Raw genomic sequence first — 14768 nt, forward strand, 5'->3', positions numbered from 1 at the left:
TTGTAGAGGGCTCAACAACACCATGAAAGACGCTATGGCTGTCGTCCCTTCCTTGCCCACGACTCATACCGATTTAGTGGACCTCGCGTTACAAATCGACGCAAGGCGTTCCGAACGTCGTTTTGAAACAGGAGTTCCCAATATCAATTTGCCTTCCTCCTCCTCTGACACAGGCGTCGAGCCCATGCAGATAGGTGGTATTCGCAGCCCTATCACACAAGTAGAGAGAGACCGCAGAAGAACTGACCATGCTTGTTTCTATTGCGGTCTGAATGGCCTACTTTACTTTTGTAAAGTCATGTCCTAGACGCCCTAAGCTCAAGAATCCGGTTTTTCAGAATGCTCGACCCTAGATCCGGGGGCTGGCTCGAGCAATACTTCCCTTTCCCCGGACAGGTACCTCAACTTTGGCAGGATTAGGCCAGTATTAGTGCAAGCCACGATAAAACCAACACCCGATATTGTTCACGCTGTCTCAATTTACTTAGACTCAGGTGCCACGGGCAACTATATTGACATTAAACTGGCTGGGTCCTTAAATTTACCTCTGATTACCAAGGAGTGTCCAGAGCCGGTACAGGCGGTGGATGGCACAGCACTGATTTCAGGCCCAATCAAGCAACAGACTGCCCCGGTCACCCTAACTATCCAGAACACGCATCAGGAAGTTATCTCATTCGACCTGATTACTATGCACCAGTTTGGGATCATATTGGGTCTCCCCTGGTTCCATCTACATAACCCTTTGATTGATTGGAAGTCTGGGCAGGTTCATTTCGAATCTGAAACATGTCAGAACTTTTGTCTCACTGCACCTGACGACACTGTATCACCCCCACGAGCCCTAGGGGCCATAGCGCAACTCACACTACACGAAGACGCTACTATGGCCATAGAGCCTCATGTGGTGGGGGCTGTTGCCACTGGTTTTCCTACAGAATACGGGGATTTCCATGAAGTCTTTGATAAGGGTTCCTCGGAGGTACTCCCGCCACATCGTTCCTACGACTGCCCCATCGACTTGCTTCCTGATTCTGTGATTCCCTCAGGTCGTATCTATTCCCTGGCTCCCTCGGAAGAATAGGCTTTAAAGGAGTACATACAGGTAGCCTTGAAAGTCGGTCATATACGTCCTTCCACCTCACCGGCGGCTAGCCCTATTTTTTTTTGTCCCCAAAAAAGAGGGCGATCTGCGTCCTTATGTGGACTACCGTCGACTAAATTCTATTACCATCAAGAATCGATATCCGATTCCTTTGATTACCCCATTATTGGACAGGTTAAGCCATGCCACCATCTTCACAAAACTTGACCTCTGCGGGGCCTATAATCTGGTCAGAATTAGTTCCGGAGACGAGTGGAAAACGGCCTTCTGCACTCGCTACGGATTGTTTGAATATGTGGTCATGCCCTTCGGGCTTTGTAACGCCCCTGCTACCTTCCAACGTTTCATGAATGAGTTCTTTCACGACTTGTTGGATGTGTGTGTAGCAGTATACCTGGATGACGTCTTGATATACTCACAGAACATGAAGGACCACATATCACATGTCCGCGAGGTACTGTCCCGTCTCCGCCAACACTCTCTCTATGTGAAACCTGAGAAATGTCAGTTCCACACTGAAAGTGTGGAATTTCTGGGTTTCCATATCACCCCTGGGAGTCTGGCAATGAACCAGTCCAAGGTCCGTGCGGTCTTGGATTGGCCTAAGCCCTGTAACATTAAGGCCCTGCAATCATTCATTGGGTTCTCGAATTTCTACAGGCGCTTCATCCAGGATTTCTCATCCATTGTAGCCCCTCTCACTGCCCTGACCAGTCCCAAGTCCCCTTTTGTCTGGTCACATGAACACCAAGCTGCTTTTGACGCCCTGAAATTAGCGTTTACCACGGCCCCCGTCCTGAAGCACCCGGACCCAGAACTTCAGTTCATCGTGGAGGCTGATGCTTCCTCCTTTGCCCTTGGTGCAGTCTTGTCCCAACGCTGTCCTTCTTCGGGTCAGTTACACCCGGTTGCGTTTCATTCTCGGAAGTTCTCTGCTACGGAGTTGCACTACACCGTCACGGAGAAGGAGCTGTTGGCCATCAAGGATGCCTTCCAGGTTTGGCAGCATCATCTGTTGGGGGCAAGGCACGCTGTCACTGTGTTCACTGACCACCGTAACCTCCAGGATTTGGCCTCACTAAAGTGTATTAACAGTCGGCAAGTGCGGTGGCACTTGTTCTTTGCGGCCTTTGACTTTCAGATCAAACATAGGTCCGGGTTGTCCCATGGGAAGGCGGACGCGTTGTCTCGCTCTCAGGGTGGGGTATCCTTGCCTGTTTTCCCGGAAAATCTGTTAGACCAGCATGTCATTTGTATTTGCACCCCTCCTCTGCCTTTGTTGGATTCCATTCGTAAATGGGTTTCACTACACCCTGATCAGGTTACCGAGTGGGATCCGGTGTTTCATGACGGGCTACCGTATATCCAAAACAGATTGTGGTTACCAATGACCGACGCTCGTAATCTTGCTTTGGAATGGTCCCACGATAGCGCCATCAATGGTCATCCCGGACAAAGACGCACGTTGGACCTCCTCAGACGTTGGTGTTGGTGGCCCTCCATGAAACACGACGTAGAAGGATACGTTAACACCTGTGCAATATGCGCCCAGTGTAAACATCGCAGAGGGCGCTCGCTGGGGCTCTTGCTTGCTTTACCCATACCCCCCAGGCCCTGGCACACGGTATCCATGGATTTCGTAACAGAACACCCCGAACCAAGGGATTCGATAACATTTGGGTAGTAGTCGACTCCTTTTCCAAAATGGCTCGTTTTATTCCCTGTTCCGGCATCCCATCAGCCCCAGCCTTGGCCGATCTTTTCTTCAAATCGGTCTTTTGTCTCTTTGGGTTACCCACAGTTATCATCTCAGGTAGGGGTCCCCAGTTCACTTCTCGTTTCTGGCGAGCACTCACGGTCCTTCTAGGTATTGATTCCCGTTTCTCTTCCGCATATCACCCAGAGACGGACGGCCAGACTGAGAGGGTGAACCAAGCCATGGAGCAGTATTTGCGTTGTCTAGTGTTGCAACACCAGCAGTCCTGGCTGAGTTTGCTACACCTCGCTGAGTTCTCCTACAACAACGCAACGCATTCCTCCACTGGCTCTTCTCCCTTTTATGTTTTGTATGGTCAACACCCTCGCACTTTGCCTATCCCAGACCTTGCACTTTCTGATAATCCTGCTGCTGCTGCCTGTGCCTGCGACATATCGGCCGTTCAGGCTCAAACCCTTACTCACCTTCGGGAGGCCTAGGAGTCTACGAAGGCTACAGCGGATTGGAGGAGGACAGTGGCACCTTCCTATGTTGTGGAGACAGGGTTTGGCTTTCTTCTCACCATCTCAGGCTTCCTGGTTGTCGCAAATTGCTCCCTCGCTTTGTGGGCCCATATAGGATTTCCGCTGTAATAAACCCTGTGGCTTATCGCCTCTCGGTCCCTGCCTCCTGGCGCATACACCCTGTTTTTCACACCTCCTTGCTGGGCCCCTACCCGTCTCCGGTCTACGCCTGGTCCTGTTTCAGTCGGGGACTCGATGGAATATGAGGTTTCGGGTATATTGGGTTCCCGTATGGTTCGGGGTGATCTCCAGTATCTTGTGGATTGGGTAGGTTTTGGCCCCGAGGAGCGTTGTTGGGTCCGCGCGTGTGATGTCCATGCCCCAAGGCTTGTTTCACGTTTTCACCGGGATCATCCTTCCTGTCCCCTTGTAGTCGTGGGCCATTGAGGGGGGGCTCTGTCATGCACAACAAATCAGGTACACAACCACACACCATATTGATTGACACCCCGACACACACTGCTAGAATCCCCGGGTCACAGTCCGCCTCCCGAGTCATCACCTCACCTATGGTGCGAGGGAGTCGTCATCACCGGCGGTTTCGGGCCGTGTGCAGAGGCCGGCCCAGTTTGTTGCCTCATTTTCATTGGCAACTCCCGTGGAGGCTGCGTTCGGGCTTGAGCACCCGATCACGGTTACTTCCTGGTTTTGCAACGGTTTCCCGATCACGTGGTCAAGTTTCTGCTCACGTGACTGGGAGCCGACGCACGTAAAAGCCGGGAAGTTCGAGTTGCTCACCGCTTCACAGCTGTTTCACAACTCTGTTTGGCGCTTTCAGGAGTTACGTTGTTTGCTTCATCGGATTTTGGACTCAGGCTTACGAACCGCGGATTTGCTTTCTTGCTCCACGGATACTGTCTCTCGGAACTTTGTACGGATTTTTGGTACTCTTTTGCTACGCTCAACCGATTGATTTTGGATTTTCCCTTTCTGGCTTTTGATCTTCTGACCATAGACTTCGTGATCAGTTTCAAGTTCCCTTCGGCTACGGAAGGGCTACAGGCACCAGCCGGCACCTACCATCTAGGGCACGGCTGTCCGGATCTTTGACGCTCCCTCGCATCTGACCCTGGGCACCCTAGCTCCATCCCGCTAGATTTAGGTAAGAAAGTTTTTGCACACTCTTTCATATCAAAGTACTGTGTTTGCCTGTGCTAACCCTAACTTCCTTTTAACAGCCTCTGGGATCCTCGGCGTCATTAGATCCAATGAATCATCAAACCACCTGTGGCCTCAAAGCTCGCACAGGGAGTTCCTTTACTCTCTTCCTGCCAGGTGGGCCACCAGAATTGTCTTTTAAGTTTAGCTTCAGTTTTTGCAATACCTGGGTGCCCCTCCATTAGGGTATCATGATAATGGGAAATGACTAGCTCTTGTAGTTCCTTATGTGGCAGAAATAGCCGTCCTTGGTAAAAAGGCAGATCATTGGTGACAGAGTAGTCCGGGCCTTTCTTTATCCAGTCCTGCAGGGCTGTAGGATCAAAGAGTTGCTGGATCTTTACCTGAATGTCCTCTAGTGTCTGTAGAGTAGTCATGCCAAGAATCCTTTGTTCGGAAATTATAGGTACTGGTTCTGGGTTCACTTCTGTCTCTCCCATCCCTATTCGGGATAAGGTGTCTGCTTTACCATTCTTACAACCTGGTCGATAGGTTATCACGAAATCGAACTCGGCAAAGAACAATGCCCATCAGAGTTGACGTGACGATTGGGCCTTGGCTGTTTTTAAATACTGTAAATTCCGGTGATCGGTGATCACAGTAATGGTATGCCTGGCACCGAGAAGATAGTGCCGCCAAGCCTTGAAGGCAGATTTAATGGCTAATAACTCCTTGTCGGTAACCGCATAGTTTAACTCGGGTGCCGAGAACTTTCTGGACCAAAATGCTACTAGGTGAAGCTGGCCAGTTTCAGGGTCCTTTTGAGACAGGACAGCTCCCATGGCTAGACTGGATGCATCAGTTTCCACTATGTATGGAAGTTCAGGGCGCGGGTGCTTTAACACAGGTGCAGACGTGAATTTCGCTTTCAGCTCTTGGAAGGCTTTTTCAGCTTCTTCAGTCCACCTAAAGCGTTTATTTTTTCGCAAGAGTGCTGTGATGGGATGTACGACATGTGAAAAATCTGGGATGAATCTGCGGTAGAAATTGGCAAAGCCGAGCATGCTTTGTACTTCTTTAACTGAACTTGGTGATGGCCACTTAAGGATTGCGTCCACCTTTCGTGAGTCCATTCGGACTCCCTTTGGGGTCAGGATAAACCCAAGGAATTCAACTTCTGTGGCATGAAAAACACATTTTTCTAGTTTTGCATAAAGTTTGTGCTGTTGCAATTTCTCAAGGACTGCTCGGATGTGCTTCACATGGTCAGATTCTGAAGAGGAGTATACTAGAATATCCTCGATATACACGACAACACAAACGTCAATGAATTCACGAACGACATCGTTCATGAAGTATTGGAAGGCTGCTGGTGCATTGCACAACCCGAAAGGCATCACCTGGTATTCGAATAACCCATACTTAGTGCGGAAAGCAGTCTTCCATTCGTCGCCCTCTTTTACACGTACCAGATGGTATGCCCCCCAGAGATCTAATTTAGTGTATATAAAGCGTCCTTCACTTGGTCTAGTAGTTCAGGGATCAGAGGCAATGGGTATCGGTTCTTAACAGTTATCTGGTTCAATGTGCGGTAGTCTATGCACGTTCTGAGGTCACCTTCCTTTTTGGGCACGAAGAACAAAGCTGAAGATGCAGGGGACTTGGATGGGCGAATAAAGCCATTGTCAAGGTATTGGTCTAAGTATCGTCGTAGGTGAAGGTTCTCAGGTTCCGTAAGGGCATAGATCCTGCTATAAGGGGGTTGTGCACCAGGTATGAGATCGATTTGACAATCGTACGATCTGTGAGGAGGTAAGGTGTTTGCCTGTTCCTTTTGGAAGACATCCTGGAATTCTTGGTATTCTGGAGGTAGTTGCATGACTGCTGTGGTTACTGTGGCCAGGCCTGCGTTCTGATTTTTCTTTGGGTAACAGGTTTGTGCACAATACGGGAAGGTTATTCTCTTCTCTCGCCAATCAATACAAGGATTATGTGTTTCCAACCAAGGTATCCCCAGTATTATTTGGAACTGTGGGGCTTTGATTAGATTAAACACAATAGTCTCTCGATGCCCATCCTGACCCAATAGTGTCATCTCTGCAGTGGAATGAGTTACAGGCCCAGAGGCAATTTCAGTTCCATCGACTATGGTGATGATATCTGAGGTAGTTTTTCGGCAGAGAGGTAGGTTCATCCTGGAAGCCAATTCATAGTCCACATAGTTTCCTATGGCCCCGCTATCAATGTATGCCCTTACTGCGTGCATACGCGATGGCTGCCCTGGATCTACGAGGACCATTGGTATAATGAAATTCGAAGTCTGAGTATCCTTCTTCAAGCTCGGCAAGCGGACCTCTACGCTTGTCGGGCGTGGTCGTTTCCCGAGTCTGACTCCATATGGCTTTTATCGGCAGCTCCTACCACCTTCTTGGGTGGTTTTACAGGGCAATCCCGTAGAAAATGCCCAGAAGTTCCACAATATAGACACAATTGCATTTGCCGTCTCATTTCTCTTTCCTTCTGGGTTAAGGGTCCTTTAACCCCTCCGATTTGCATGGGTTCTGAAGCATCTGCTCCTTTGGGGTTAGCGTGGGTTTTGACCAACACCCGATTCTCAAACTTGGCTCGATCAGCCTTTCTGTTCTGAAGTCTGTGATCTAACTGGATCACTAAGTCTATATATTCAGCGCAGTCTTGAGGTGGGTTCACGACTTTAGCCAAGACATCCTTGAGTTCTCCTCGAAGCCCTCGATGAAATGACATGATTCATTTTACCTCAGGCCATCCAGTTTCCACTAGCAACCTATTAAAGGTCGCGATGTAGGATAGAAGGTCCTGGTTACCCTGTCGTAGGGACAAAAGTTCGTTATCCAGGGCCTGTCCTTGAGAGTGCCGGGCAAATATTCTTTCCATGCTAGTTTGAAAGCCCTGAAAATCCCGAAGAATTGGGTCATCCTGTGTAACTAGTGGAATTGACCAATCAGCTGCACTGCCGCTGAGATATGACAATACAGAGGCTACCTTGGCTTGATCGTTTGGGAAGGCTCCAGGTCTGCATAAAAAGTGCAAGCGGCATTGGTTCATAAACACGGCGAACCTTTTGGGATCTCCGGCAAAGCGTTCGGGTGGAGCTAATGGAATATTTCCCGGTAGGTTTATTTGCACAGGGTTACTCGATAACACAGGAGCTGGATTTCCCCCGGAACCAGGTAGGGGTGCTTGTCCAGCCTGGCTTTGCAATAGTTGCCTAGCAAGGTCAACAGTTTGCTCCTTTGACAAAATCAGTTCTCTCCTAAGAGCATTGGTTTCTTGGCGGGCGGAATGCACTTCAGCCCTCAGTTCCCCTAGTAAGTGGGCCAATTGGTCAGTCTCTGAGGTATCCATAACGCCCGGGTGGGAATTTGTGCGTAGGCTTCACATTCTGTTATGCTCACCTGGCTCCCACAGAGGCGTCGATCTGAACTGGACAGCTGCGGTCTCCACCAATGTGACACGTAGGGCCGAGATGACGGACTGGACTGGGCCACCTAGCTTCATTTGCTTGGCCCGTAGGAATATTCTTCTGATGGTTTGAAAAGATGAGCTCTCCATCCTGCATTGAGCGCAGGGGCGCGTTGATAACCAGTTGCTTCACTGGCTCGAAGGAATTGGTGAGATCCAGAACAATATTGACTCCGAAAAGTATGTAGTTCGTAAGAGTTCACATGTCTGACTTTCACTCTTATCCGATTCCTTGCAGTTTGCAGCTTGACCCCAGCAAAGAGTTCTTTGTGGTAGCTGACGAAGTTCAGGTAAGGATTTGGCTTATCCTACACAGTTCAATAAAATAAGGCCAGAATGTAACCTGTTGCTTGCTCCCTTATTCAGATGTGGAGAGAAAATATGAAGTTCGGGGAATAATGCCTCCAGTGGTAAAATTAGCTAAGTCTATTGTGGTGAGAAGAGTTCCCCTTGTTTGTCCCTTTGTCTCACCTTGTTGTCCTTTTGTTCCCCTTAGGGGCCGGGGTACGGCGAGGATGCAATGGAGACTGCGCCGACCCGTGAAGAGGAATAGTACCGCGGCGGTAATCAGGTAAGTCTATGGGGGCAGTTACTATTGCCTCTGTTTATTCCCTTGGCTCACCTTTGCTGTTCTTGTGTTCCCCTTAGGTGCCAGAGTGCGGCGGGAACGTGCAGAAGGATGCGGTGGATCGTGAGGATGCTGCGAAGGCCGGTGAGTTCAGCGCGGCGCTGCAGCAGGCGAGGCGGCGTACGTAAAATGCTTCTTTCTTCCAGCTCGAAGGCGCGGTGGATCCGGAATTCAGGTAAGGATCGAAGGTTTTACTCTTATTCTAACCTCGTCTCCTTCTGTTCCTCCCTTTTTTCTAGGAGCTGCAGACTCGAGGCGGGAGTGGCAGAAGACTGGATGCAGGCTTGCAGACACGGTGAGCGTTACGCTGCTGGATGCAGAATAAAGCGAAGCGTGTGCTGCTCTTCGGGCGTGGTTTAAATAGCCCCCAAAGTAGTCTCAGGTAAGTATTCCTCCCCAGCCCCACCCGAGTAAAAAATAGTCCATAGGTAAACTAGTCCCTTCCAAGCCTCATTTGGCTTGGAGCTCTGCAGTATGGTCTGCATCAGGTGAGCTTGCAGCATGGTCTGCATCAGGTAAATTCTACTCTATGAGCCTGGCGCCTGCGCCAGGACTGACTCTCCATATGAGCCTGGCGCCATAGGCGCCAAGACCGCACCAAAACAGCCCCTAGCATGGGTTTTTGAGCTTGCTCAAAATAACTTGTTGCCTGCTTCCGGGGTTGCTGGACCTGGTCTGGTTCCCTGGGGGTAGGCATCATGATAGCAGTGGACTGGTCAATACCATTGGTAAGCCAGGATGATCCTTTGCTTCGAGACTTCGGAGGTTTCCAGCGTGAAATGGAGAAACTATTTGCACGGCATACTCAAGGGCGGGCTCTGGACAATGAACTGTTATCACGACTTACTAACATATATCACTTCCTTCAATCGTCTGATAGTACAAACTAACTAGCCAGAGGAAAAAAGAACTATGCTCTTTTACAGAGGCTTGCAAGGGGAACTTAAGGACGTATTAGCCCAAGTAGTAAATCCCCCGGAAAGATGTGCTGAATACATTGACCTGACAGTGCAGCTCGATCACAGATTGCAGGATCGGAAGATGGATCGGGCCAAGGCCGAGGGGCGGTCGATCTACGTCCGACCCCATGAAAATCAAACCAAATCACATGATCAGTCCGCGCCAATGCAAATCGCAGGCTTGCGGAGCCCACTCACCAAGGAAGAAAGGGAGAAAAGGAGACAGCAGCAGCTTTCTTTGTACTGTGGTAAGGCAGGTCACTATCTCCGAGAATGCCCGGTGAAACCACCCAGGAAAGCAGTTGGAGCAACTGACAAGGGTGAAGAAGAAGAACAGGACTCGGGAAACTCCAACGCCCGGCAAGCGTAGGGGTCCACTTGTAAAGCGGTGAAAAGGAACCTATACAGACCTCACATCTAGTCAACCCTGTGCTCCTGGTAAACCACAAGCAACCGTCGAAAATACATGCCTTGGAGGCATACATTGACAATGGGGCTGTGGGAAATTACATGGACCAAGATCTGGCTACCCGGATAGGCCTTCCTCTCCGACAGAAGCAGGTTTCTGAAAAAGTCACAGCAGTTGATGCATCTCAGCGATCATCCAGCACAGTGACGCATTACACCGAGAAGGTCACGCTTCTGGGTCAGGATGGTCACCAAGAGGACATCACCTTCGATCTCATTGGCGCTCCTCAGTTCCATATGATATTGGGAATGCCCTGGCTGGAGACCCACAATCCAGGGTTGACTGGCATAAATGAGTTCTGACCTTTCCTCAAGACTGTGCCGACACCTGTTATAGCAAGGAATTCTCATTAAAAGGTCTTACCAACCCAGGTTTGTCGAAGAAAGAAACCATACTGGGTCTCACCAGTTCACTACCACCTGAATACCTGGATTACCAAGATGTCTTTCAAAAAGAGCAAGCAAACACCCTACCTCCGCACAGACAGTATGACTGCTAAATTGATCTGGTACCTGGAGCTCAAGTTCCCTGCAGCTGGATGTACACCCTAACAGAACAGGAAAACCAGCATCTAAAAACCTACCTCAATCAGTATCTGGCAAATGGCTTCATTCGTCCGTCCAAGTCCCAGGCATCCTCGCCCCTCTTTTTCGTGCTTAAAAAGGAGGGAGACCTGAGAACTTAAATGGACTACAGAGCACTTAAACAGATCACGGTAAAAAACCGGTACCCGTAACCTCTTATTCCTGAGCTCTTGGATCAAGTCAAAAACGTTCAGATATATACAAAACTAGACTTACGATGGGCCTACCATGTAGTAAGAGTCAAAAAAGGAGACGAGTGGAAGACAGCCTTAAACACGAAATATGGCCTTTATGAATATCAGGTTATGCCCTTTGGACTATGTAATGCACCGGCGGCGTTCCAATTTTTCATGAATGACGTGCTCCGCGGACTGTTGGACGCCTGCACTCTTGTCTATATTGATGACATTCTTATCTATTCAACCACCAAGGAGGACCACGTCAACAATGTCCGGCTATATGCCAAATTGGAGAAATGCTTCTTTTATGTGACAGAGGTAGAATTCCTCTGCTTTATTCTCACACCACGGGGCGTACGCATGGACACGTGCAAGGTAGACGCTATCTTTAACTGGCCCTCACCAACATCCATAAAGGGGGTACAGAGTGTACTTGGGTTCGGCAACTTTTATTGCCGGTTCATTCCCGGGGTTCTTCCAGATCGTCCACCCAATCACCTCTTTACTACGGAAAAATAAACAATTTAATTGGTCCGCAGAGTCAGAGAAAGCCTTCCAGGAGCTAAAACAAGCATTTACCACAGCACCAATTCTACAGCTACCATACATGGTCAAAACTGATACTTCCAACATAGCAATGGGAGCAATCCTGTCACAACGAGACCCCGAAACAGGTCAGTTGCATCCCGTGGCATTCTGGTCTTGCAAGTTTTCAGCCCCTGAATTGAATTATGCAATCACTGATAAAGGACTGCTAGTAATTACGAGGTTCATGGACATGCACTTACCGGCATCTAGATGCCGGTAAGAAAGGTTACCATGATGCCGGCAGCACAGGTGAAGGCAATGGAGTCTGGCACAGGACAAAAGAGGCACACCCACACACCACACCTCTTCCAAACACAAAATGCTACCATTAGCAGTTGTAATACTGGTGCTAGAGGACATGCCTGCACTGCTACTACTCCAGCAGGCATTGAACCAGGGAATGCAGCAGAGGGACCGGAGGAGAAGGAGGTTGAGACAGGGCCAACACATACCACCAGGACAGGCAGTTGTACCCTGCAGGCAGCCACCTATACCTCGCCTAAGGGCCAGTCCATGTGACCTAACCCCTGCACAGATCCACACCCTGTACTGCCTGGACAGGGACACCATATGCAAAATAGTGGACCTCATCCATGATGACCTGGTAAGCCTCATCAACATCCGGAAAGGCATCCCCCCTTTGCTGAAGGTAGTGTCTGTGCGGCACTTCCTTGCCACCTGCATCTACCAGCACACTGTGGGGCAGCTGCATGGCATCTCACAACCATGTTTCTCCCGTGTGCTCAACAAGGTGCTAGATGCCCTCATGACACATGGAAGGGACCACATATATTTACCACGGACTGTGGATGAGGTGCATGATACCAAAATAGCATTTTATGCACTGGCAGGCATGCCTAATGTAATTGGTTCCATCGACTGCGCCCATGTGGAGCTGGTAGTCCGGCATGCCGAGGAAGTAGTGCACCGCAACAGCAAGCTCTACCATTCCTTGAATGTCCAGATGGTGTGTGATGTAAGGCAATTACTCACACATTGCTTTGCAAGAGTCCCAGGATCCACACATAATGCCATGGTGCTGTGCAACTCCACGCTTCCCCGCTACATGGCACAACGTGCTTACAACATACCTGGCTGCTGGGTGAGTCCAACAACAGGGCAATGAGGGGCGTTGCCAGAGAGTGGGGGGAACACAATCATAGGCAACCTGTCTGCTGGCTGCAGCATGAGGGGTGTTGCCGGGGGGGGGGACACAATCATAGGCAACCTGTCTGCTGGCTGTGGCATGAGGGGTGTTGCCGGGGGTGGGGGAACACAATCATAGGCAACCTGTCTGCTGTCTGGGACATGAGGGGTGTTGGCGGGAGGGGAGGTGAACACAGCAACCTGGGTGGCAAAACGTTCACCCCAATCACCTCGACAGAATGTATGAGACAGCCAATGGATGCAGCTGTGGCATGCCTACACAGATGTGCGTACATGGAAGCAACAAACTCAGCGCCCACCCCAGCACATGCACCTTGCACAACATCGGACATGATGAACCAAGGCTACCACAATGCACCACCCTGCAGGCAAAATGCCTGGAATACATGAGCAGAGCAAAGTCCATCTCGGGACATGCCTGGGGCAGATCCAACTACCACACATGGAAATCCCTGTCACTGCACCCCACTGTACCCCACAGGTACACTGCAGACCAGTATACCAGCCCAGGCATCTCTAAGGAACACAGTCGCAACGGTGCAAGCAAGGTGACTCATGCAATCACCGATCAGTTACCTCCACTAACATGAGTGAGTGGTGCAGGACCCATCCACAGAACCTCTGCTCCACCATGGCAGTACACACTCAGCCCCCTCACGGTAATGTTTGCCGTCACTGGCAGACCATACCGCCATTGGGCCTTGGTCATATGGGGGAAGGCAGTGATGGACAAGTACATGGCGACATCAAGTAGTTGTGAACGTGATTACCAAACCACAGTGTATCATGAGGCACATCAGGCAAACATGTCATGCTGCATTCCACATGTATAGTACGGATTTCAGATGCATCACACCCACCAGATGTCGGCAGATGATGGTCAATATCAACTCATTAGTGTGAGTGCCTCACCTGATGGAAAGGTCACACATACCCCCCCAAGGTCATCCCTAAGTGCACTTACCTGGGTCTCACTATGAAGGAATGACAAGTGCAGTAATGATGAATCCGTGGCATGTGACCATGAACACTGTACAGGCATTGCACACAAGGAATGACAACAATGTTCACATATACACTTTCCATTGCTCCTGTGCAGGTGATGCCGGGTATCCCCCGAAGCCATGGCACCTGACCCCCATCAGGCAACCAGTCAACAGGCACGAAGATGACTTCATGCACACCAGGTGTATTAAATGATTCAGAACTATGTACAGTGAACAGGGACCCATCAATATGCAATAAACTACCCCACACCCTCCTTCCCCCAACATCCCCACATACCCATGCCTCCCACCCACCTCCCCCCAACATCCCCACACACCCACGCCGCCACCCACCTCTCCCCAACAACCCCACACACCCACCACCTCGTGCACCCATTTCAAGTTCAACTGTGTCACGCTACTGACGCCCCATTTGGGTGGAGGGGGTTGTACATCTGGCCGGCGTAGACAGCGCATTTACTTGCACACCGAGTTCATCTGAGTTGAGCTTGCCGGTGTTGAGCGGGTCGAGGGGGGTTTGAGGGTTGGCTCTGCAGCGGGGTGTGCCGCCTTGGTGGCCACCAACTGTGTGACCGCCTCTGTCATCGCTGCCATGCCTTCATGCAGGCGCCGGGCCACACGTTAAACGGCACGATGTAATAATTCAACACTGACCTGTCTCATGCAGCAATTAGCGAGGCAAGTGGGGAGTCACCTGAAGCCCCTAACACCTCCCCTCCCTTCCCAAAAGGAAGATGGGGTTGTGCGAGGGGTCCCAGGGAAACCCTCTGGGGGGGTATAAAACCCTGCTGGAATGGAAGAGGAGCCAGATGGAACAAGTCGTCCTCTGGAAGCTGCTCCTCAGGATGAAAGGACTTACAGGTTCTCGTCATGGAATCCCGACGAAGTCTGGATACTAAATAAACAAACATGGAATGAGCAGTGGAAGGGAAATACTATGAGTGTCAGAAGCAGGTGGGTCGGAATGTACCTAGCGTGTCTGGAAGGGAAGCCTAACGGAGCTTGTTGGAGGATCGTGGATAACTGGTGTAGGTGGCTGAACAGAAACGCAAGGCTGCGGGGAAGAAAAGAAGGAAAAGGGTAAGTACAGGAAAGAATCTGGGATAACATGCACCCTAGCTACAAACTCACGTAGCGTCTGGGGAGAGAAGCGACGCACAGACCCTCGGATCTGCTGTGTCATATCCGGATTCCCTGGAACAA

The sequence above is a fragment of the Ambystoma mexicanum genome, chromosome 5p (genome assembly GCF_040938575.1).
Source record: "Ambystoma mexicanum isolate Mex_15411 chromosome 5p, UKY_AmexF1_1, whole genome shotgun sequence".
In the NCBI taxonomy this organism is placed as follows: domain Eukaryota; kingdom Metazoa; phylum Chordata; class Amphibia; order Caudata; family Ambystomatidae; genus Ambystoma; species Ambystoma mexicanum.